Genomic DNA, 8,385 nt, shown 5'->3' with positions numbered 1-8,385 from the left:
GGGACGAGTGGTGCCTTCCCTCCCGCAGCACGGGAGGCGATCGGGGTTAGTAGAAGAGGAGTGGGCCTCGCGGCGGGACCCACCACCAACTTCTCCTCCGACCGTCATCGTCGCCGTTATCGGAATTAACCAGCGGGCTCACCTAGCCACTACTACGGCGACGACGGAGGCACCAAACGCCGTGGTTTCCCGTGGGCGTGGTGTGTAAGTAACAACAGTTGGTCTACCCCACGCTCCGGCACGGAGCGCGGGGAGAAGAAGCGGAAAAAGAAAGGTTTCCCTCTCTCTTTCCTTTTTTTTTTTTTTTTTTTTGGGCGGGCAGGGCACCACCTTTTGCCCCGCCAACAGGTCAACGGCTCGCTGCTTGAGCGAACCGCGACCACCCATTATTTGTATTAGCTCTATTTTGAGTGTGTGGTTCGCCTTCAAAACCAACAACACGTTAATGATCCTTCCGCAGGTTCACCTACGGAAACCTTGTTACGACTTTTACTTCCTCTAAATGATCAAGTTTGGACATCTTTCCGTCAGCTCGAGGCGCCGAAAGAGCCCAGCGGCGGCAGCAGAACTGACCGCGACGCAGGCCCGGCATCCAAGAGCGCCAGTCCGAAGGCCTCACTAAATCATTCAATCGGTAGTAGCGACGGGCGGTGTGTACAAAGGGCAGGGACGTAATCAACGCAAGCTCATGACTTGCGCTTACTGGGAATTCCTCGTTCATGGGAGACAATTGCAAACCCCAATCCCTATCATGAAAGGATTTCAACGGGTTACCCGCTCCTCTCGGAGGGGGAGGACACGTTGATCCCTTCAGTGTAGCGCGCGTGCGGCCCAGAACATCTAAGGGCATCACAGACCTGTTATTGCTCAATCTCGTGCGGCTAGAATTGCCGCTTATCCCTCTAAGAAGAAGCTGCGAACTGGACACCAATTGCTGGAGATCCGTCGACTAGTTAGTAGGCCAGAGTCTCGTTCGTTATCGGAATTAACCAGACAAATCGCTCCACCAACTAAGAACGGCCATGCACCACCACCCACCGAATCGAGAAAGAGCTCTCAATCTGTCAATCCTTCCGGTGTCTGGGCCTGGTGAGGTTCCCCGTGTTGAGTCAAATTAAGCCGCAGGCTCCACTCCTGGTGGTGCCCTTCCGTCAATTCCTTTAAGTTTCAGCTTTGCAACCATACTTCCCCCGGAACCCAAAGACTTTGGTTTCCCGGAAGCTGCCCGCCGGGTCATGGGAATAACACCGGCGGATCGCTGGTCAGCATCGTTTATGGTTAGAACTAGGGCGGTATCTGATCGCCTTCGAACCTCTAACTTTCGTTCTTGATTAATGAAAACATCCTTGGCAAATGCTTTCGCAGTAGTTCGTCTTGCGACGGTCCAAGAATTTCACCTCTAGCGTCGCAATACGAATGCCCCCGCCTGTTCCTATTAGTCATTACCTCGGGTTCAGAAAACCGACAAAATAGAACCGAGGTCCTATTCCATTATTCCATGCATAGGCATTCAGGCCATCAGTGTAGCCTGCTTTGAGCACTCTAATTTTTTCAAAGTAAACTCTGCCGGCCACGCGGGACACCCGGTGAAGAGCACCCCGTGCGAGCCAGCGGGCTGTGTTACGGCTGTTCGGAGCGTGACAGTGTGCACCGGGCGGTGAACCGTCAGTCCAGAACTGAAATCCAACTACGAGCTTTTTAACCGCAACAACTTTAATATACGCTATTGGAGCTGGAATTACCGCGGCTGCTGGCACCAGACTTGCCCTCCAATGGGTCCTCGTTAAAGGATTTAAAGTGTACTCATTCCGATTGCGAGGCCTCGGATGAGTCTCGCATCGTTATTTTTCGTCACTACCTCCCCGTGCCGGGAGTGGGTAATTTGCGTGCCTGCTGCCTTCCTTAGATGTGGTAGCCGTTTCTCAGGCTCCCTCTCCGGAATCGAACCCTGATTCCCCGTTACCCGTTATAGCCATTGTAGGCGCATAGCCTACAATCGAAAGCTGATAAGGCAGACACTTGAAAGAGGCGGCGCCGGCACTGGAGGCCGTGCGCTCAGCCACAAGTTATTCAGATTCAACACGGTGGGGTTGGCGGACCGAGGCCCGACCGGTTTTGAACTAATAAAAGCGCTCTTCCCTTGCGGTCAGAGACGTGATGCATGTATTAGCTCTAGAATTACCACAGTTATCCAAGTAAGTGTGGGCTACAGATCCAATGAATCATAGCTGATTTAATGAGCCATTCGCGGTTTCACCTTAATTGGGCTTGTACTTAGACATGCATGGCTTAATCTTTGAGACAAGCATATGACTACTGGCAGGATCAACCAGGTAGTTTTGTTTATGGGTTTTGCTTTCTTTGGCCTTAGGTTATAGGAAGAACGCCACCATCGTTCTCCTTTCTCTCCCACTCTCACTCACTCACTTTGTTTGTCTGACACCTCTTGCATTTTGGTTTGGTTTGGTTTGGTTTTTTTGCCTTGGTCTGTGTTGGTTTGTTTGCTGGGCCGCCGCCATCATCACGATGACGGCCCCCTCTCTCAATCTGTCAATCCCCTCATCATGATTATTCATTCAATTTTGGTTTTTGCGCGCTCATCCAGACAGAGAGCAGCAGCCCCTTCATTCATTGTGCACTGGAAATCGGTTGCTGCCTGCTACCACTACCCATCACATCACATCACGGCTCCTCCCTTCCTCTTCCCATCGGCTGCCGCAGACACAAGGGTAAGTTCACTTAAGCATCACTTAAGCCACGGCCCGTCAAGAGCCGCAGCAGCCCTGCGCTGACGACAGCCCGGACCTCGAGGCGCGCACAGTCGGAGCAGTGTGGAAACAACCAACAGTACCCATCGTCGGCGCCGCTCCTCGAGGCGGGGAATACTAATAACAGGAGGAAGAGGAGCCCTTGCTGGCCACAGACCAGGTGGTGGGGGTTGTCGCGCACGTCCCAACGGCCGCCGCAGACGCAAGGGTAAGTTCACTTAAGCATCACTTAAGCTACGGCCCGTCAAGAGCCGCAGCAGCCCTGCGCTGACGACAGCCCGACCTCGGGGCACGCACGGTCGAGGCAGTATGGACACGCCAACACTACCCACGGTCGGCGACCTTCCCCGAGGCGGGGACAAAAACAAGGAGGTGCACGTCCCAACGGCCGCCGCAGACGCAAGGGTAAGTTCACTTAAGCATCACTTAAGCTACGGCCCGTCAAGAGCCGCAGCAGCCCTGCGCTGACGACAGCCCGACCTCGGGGCACGCACGGTCGAGGCAGTATGGACACACCAACACTACCCACGGTCGGCGACCTTCCCCGAGGCGGGGACTACAACAACCACGCACACACACACACAGTCCGGCAACACCGAGGCCAGAAGACAACGAGGCCAAGCACGAACGCCGTCGTGACGAGGCAACGAGGTCTCTCTCTCTCCCAACGGCCGCCGCAGACGCAAGGGTAAGTTCACTTAAGCATCACTTAAGCCACGGCCCGTCAAGAGCCGCAGCAGCCCTGCGCTGACGACAGCCCGACCTCGGGGCACGCACGGTCGAGGCAGTATGGACACACCAACACTACCCACGGTCGGCGAAGCTCCCCGAGGCGGGGAACAACAGACACGAGTAGTATAGTAGCAGCGGAGCCGCCGTCGTAGCCTTGACGACGACGACGGCTGCTGCGAGATTACCCAGAAACAACATGACTCGGTGGAAGGTGGCTTGAAGCCACCCCCACCAGCCAGCCGTAGCCTAGACGGCATGCTGCTGCTGCTCCTTTCCACTTTCAATTCCATTGCCATGACTTTCTGACACTCAAAAGTGTAGTAAGAGAGCCACCAGGAAATCGCGAAGCGTCGGACCCCAAAGGTCTGTCGACGCCGCGTCCCTTCTCAACTTAAAAAAAAAAAAATAAAGGAGGTCATCTCTCCTTTGTGGATACTTGCTGCGCCCTCCCGCAGCGAAGCATCGTTAGAGCTGTTTTTGATTTTTTTTTTTTTTTTTCTGGCAGGGTACCAGGTAAGGTAACACATTGAACACCACTGGCTTGCTTGCTTGCTCGTTTCTTTCTCTCTCTCTGTCTGTGTCTCTCTCTCTCTCTCTCTCTTCCGTGTGCCCCTTCCACGGAGACGAGCTCGCAGCAAAGCACCATTTTAAATCCTTCATTGTGAAGTTCATTCACTACTCATTTGTTGGTACTTGCTGCGCCCAGCTCTTGCTCGTCGTCTCTTATTTTTTATTCATACAAGTCATTTTATCTTCCGTGTGCCCCTTCCACGGAGACGAGCTCGCAGCAAAGCACCATTTTAAATCCTTCATTGTGAAGTTCATTCACTACTCATTTGTTGTTGGTACTTGCTGCGCCCAGCTCTTGCTCGTCGTCTCTTATTTTTTATTCATACAAGTAAGTCATTTTATCTTCCGTGTGCCCCTTCCACGGAGACGAGCCGCAGCAGAAACAAGCCAGGCATATCGCCGTGTTCCTCCTTGGCACCAGGCAATAACTCTCATTGCACACAGTCATTGCCCCGCAGGCTGCTGCTACTACCACGTGCTGCTGCTGCCCTCAAGCTTGTCCCGCCCCTTAACAAGCGGCAGCAGCAGCAGCTGCAGCAAAGCGTCATAGCCCGCTAAAAAAACAGCGTGAGGTGCTTCGTTCCAACCGACCGCTCGATAGAAGCTGCGTCAGTTCAGGAACCAGGGTGACCGTCCCTCCACGGTACAACCCTCGAGATGATCAATCGCACGGGGAGTGGAGTAACCATCACCAAACAAGAGGGGTCGCTGCATTCAAGGCAAACTCGCTTTGGCACACACACAAACCTCACACACCGTGTGCGCCGCCACGAGGAGCCGCAGCTAATGCCGTGACGCTTCTCATCCAAAGGAGAGGAGACGAGAGGAGACGAGGACCTCTCGGACAGTTGACGCCAGGAGGAGGGGGACGCGCACCGCGCCTAGCAGAGGTGATTCACGTGCGTCATGGTACGCGAGTGCAACCCAGCAACCTCCATAGCGTAACAACTGTTGGGGTGGTTCTCAGAGCGGCTTGCCGCCGCCGCAGCTGTTGCGAGCACGACACGCATTAAGAAGCCCACCTCGTCTAGGCACTTAACGGTGTCAAATCCATAATCCATTCATACATATATAGTAAGGGTGCGTCACGTTAACCCCCCACCCGAATCATCCCGTCGGGGTTAACGTGGAAAGCGCACGCCCAGGCTCGCAACAGCGCGAACAAGAGTGGCATGGGACTCTTGTTGATATCATTAGGAGCTGAGGACCGGCACCGCGCCTAGCAGCGTCGAAACGCATACGTCATGGGACACGTGTGCCGTCCGGCAACCTCCAAAGCGGGCCCTCAGAGGAGCAGAGGACCGGCACCGCGCCTAGCAGCGTCGAAACGCATACGTCATGGGACACGTGTGCCGTCCGGCAACCTCTCAAGCGGGCCCTCAGAGGAGCAGAGGACCGGCACCGCGCCTAGCAGCGTCGAAACGCATACGTCATGGGACACGTGTGCCGTCCGGCAACCTCCAAAGCGGGCTCTCAGAGGAGCAGAGGACCGGCACCGCGCCTAGCAGCGTCGAAACGCATACGTCATGGGACACGTGTACCGTCCGGCAACCTCTCAAGCGGGCCCTCAGAGGAGCAGAGGACCGGCACCGCGCCTAGCAGCGTCGAAACGCATACGTCATGGGACACGTGTACCGTCCGGCAACCTCTCAAGCGGGCCCTCAGAGGAGCAAAGGACCGGCACCGCGCCTAGCAGCGTCGAAACGCATACGTCATGGGACACGTGTGCCGCCCGGCAACCTCCAAAGCGGGTGGTTTTCCTTCATTGCCTCACCAATGAATCAATGAATGAACCTCGATAGACACCTCCATGACCTCGTCAAGCCTCTGGAGGTGTTAAACGTGCGCCTCCGAACCTCACCCCCACCCAAGGATCGTCTCATCTCAACAGGGTTAAGGCGGAGATAGCGCGCACGCCGAGGAGCTTCATCAGCCCGTCAAGGTAGTAGGTCGGGTGGCCTGAGACCCGACCTCCTTACTATATTTGCAAACGGGACCTCGGTGCAGGTTGCTTCCGAAACCTGGTGCGACATTGACGGAATCAGGGGGTCCTGGGTTACCTCCCAGCGCGGGAGCACCTTGACGCCGTAGACCACTTTGGCCCTGAACTTCCACTTTTCACGACTTTTCCCCGGATTTCGTGGCACCGCAGCCCCTACCCTTTTAACGGCGCCAAGGCCCTCCCAGCAGGTTTCCCCGACCAGCCGCCCCAGGCGCGCTACATCAACGGCGTCAACCCTCCCACAGCAGAGAAGCGCGCGGGACACCGAAGCACCCCCACGGACATGCCGCCACGTCTCAACGGGGTCAAGCCCCTGCCGGCGGGGAACCTTGCCTGGGGGAGCGGAGCGGACCAACAAACCGACCACGTGTCAAGGGCGTGAGGCCCCGCCAGAAGGGAAATCACGTCTCGCGAGCGGAGGGAGAGCGCGGGACCCCACGGCGCGTTAACACAACCACGGCACTTCCACCCCAGCTGGAGGAGGCGGGGGAGCGGAGCGGAGCAACAAACCGACCACGTGTCAAGGGCGTGAGGCCCCGCCAGAAGGGGAATCACGTCTCGCGAGCGGAGGGAGAGCGCAGGACCCCACGGAGCGTTAACACAACCACGGTACAAGGGCGGCGCGCCTCTCCCGGCAGGAGACGCTTCCACCCCAGCCGGGGGAGGCGGGGGAGCGGAGCGGAGCAGCACACCGACCACGTGTCAAGGGCGTGAGGCCCCGCCAGGAGGGGAATCACGTCTCGCGAGCGGAGGGAGAGCGCGGGACCCCACGGCGCGTTAAAACAACCACGGTACAAGGGCGGCGCGCCTCTCCCGGCAGGAGACGCTGCCACCCCTGCCGGGGGAGGCGGGGGAGCGGAGCGGAGCAGCACACCGACCACGTATCAAGGGCGTGAGGCCCCACCAGGAGGGGAATCACGTCTCGCGAGCGGAGGGAGAGCGTTGGACCCCACGGCGCGTTAAAACAACCACGGTACAAGGGCGGCGCGCCACTCCCGGCAGGAGACGCTTCCACCCCAGCGGGGGGAGGCAGGGGAGCGGAGCGGAGACACAAACCGACCACGTATCAAGGGCGTGAGGCCCCGCCAGAAGGGGAATCACGTCTCGCGAGCGGAGGGAGAGCGCAGGACCCCACGGAGCGTTAACACAACCACGGTACAAGGGCGGCGCGCCTCTCCCGGCAGGAGACGCTTCCACCCCAGCCGGGGGAGCGGAGCGGAGCAGCACACCGACCACGTGTCAAGGGCGTGAGGCCCCGCCAGGAGGGGAATCACGTCTCGCGAGCGGAGGGAGAGCGCGGGACACCACGGCGCGTTAAAGCAACCACGGTACAAGGGCGGCGCGCCTCTCCCGGCAGGAGACGCTTCCACCCCTGCCGGGGGAGGCGGGGGAGCGGAGCGGAGCAACAAACCGACCACGTATCAAGGGCGTGAGGCCCCGCCAGAAGGGGAATCACGTCTCGCCAGCGGAGGGAGAGCGTTGGACCCCACGGCGCGTTAAAACAACCACGGTACAAGGGCGGCGCGCCACTCCCGGCAGGAGACGCTTCCACCCCAGCAGGGGGAGGCAGGGGAGCGGAGCGGAGACACAAAACGACCACGTATCAAGGGCGTGAGGCCCCGCCAGAAGGGGAATCACGTCTCGCGAGCGGAGGGAGAGCGCAGAACCCCACGGAGCGTTAACACAACCACGGTACAAGGGCGGCGCGCCTCTCCCGGCAGGAGACGCTTCCACCCCAGCCGGGGGAGGCGGGGGAGCGGAGCGGAGCAGCACACCGACCACGTGTCAAGGGCGTGAGGCCCCGCCAGGAGGGGAATCACGTCTCGCGAGCGGAGGGAGAGCGCGGGACACCACGGCGCGTTAAAGCAACCACGGTACAAGGGCGGCGCGCCTCTCCCGGCAGGAGACGCTTCCACCCCTGCCGGGGGAGGCGGGGGAGCGGAGCGGAGCAACAAACCGACCACGTATCAAGGGCGTGAGGCCCCGCCAGAAGGGGAATCACGTCTCGCCAGCGGAGGGAGAGCGCGGGACCCCACGGCGCGTTAACACAACCGAGGAACAAGGGCGTCGCGCCTCTCCCGGCAGGAGACGCTTCCACCCCAGCCGGGTGAGGCGGGGGAGCGGAGCGGAGAAACAAACCGACCACGTATCAAGGGCGTGAGGCCCCACCAGGAGGGGAATCACGTCTCGCGAGCGGAGGGAGAGCGTTGGACCCCACGGCGCGTTAACACAACCACGGTACAAGGGCGGCGCGCCACTCCCGGCAGGAGACGCTTCCACCCCAGCAGGGGGAGGCAGGGGAGCGGAGCGGAG

At 59.0% G+C, this 8,385-nt stretch overlaps 1 non-coding gene across 1 annotated transcript; it reads right to left on the bottom strand.

Annotated features, from left to right (window-relative positions):
* Nucleotides 1–443: 443 nt before the first annotated feature.
* LOC135091156 (small subunit ribosomal RNA) lies at nt 444–2,336 on the bottom strand. The gene has a single exon (XR_010262405.1). It is a non-coding gene; the product is annotated as a small subunit ribosomal RNA (ribosomal RNA).
* Between the last annotated feature and the right edge of the window lie 6,049 nt (nt 2,337–8,385).

This window comes from Scylla paramamosain, chromosome 36 (assembly GCF_035594125.1).
Source record: "Scylla paramamosain isolate STU-SP2022 chromosome 36, ASM3559412v1, whole genome shotgun sequence".
In the NCBI taxonomy this organism is placed as follows: Eukaryota; Metazoa; Arthropoda; class Malacostraca; order Decapoda; family Portunidae; genus Scylla; species Scylla paramamosain.
This window is presented reverse-complemented; position numbering and strand designations above follow the sequence as displayed.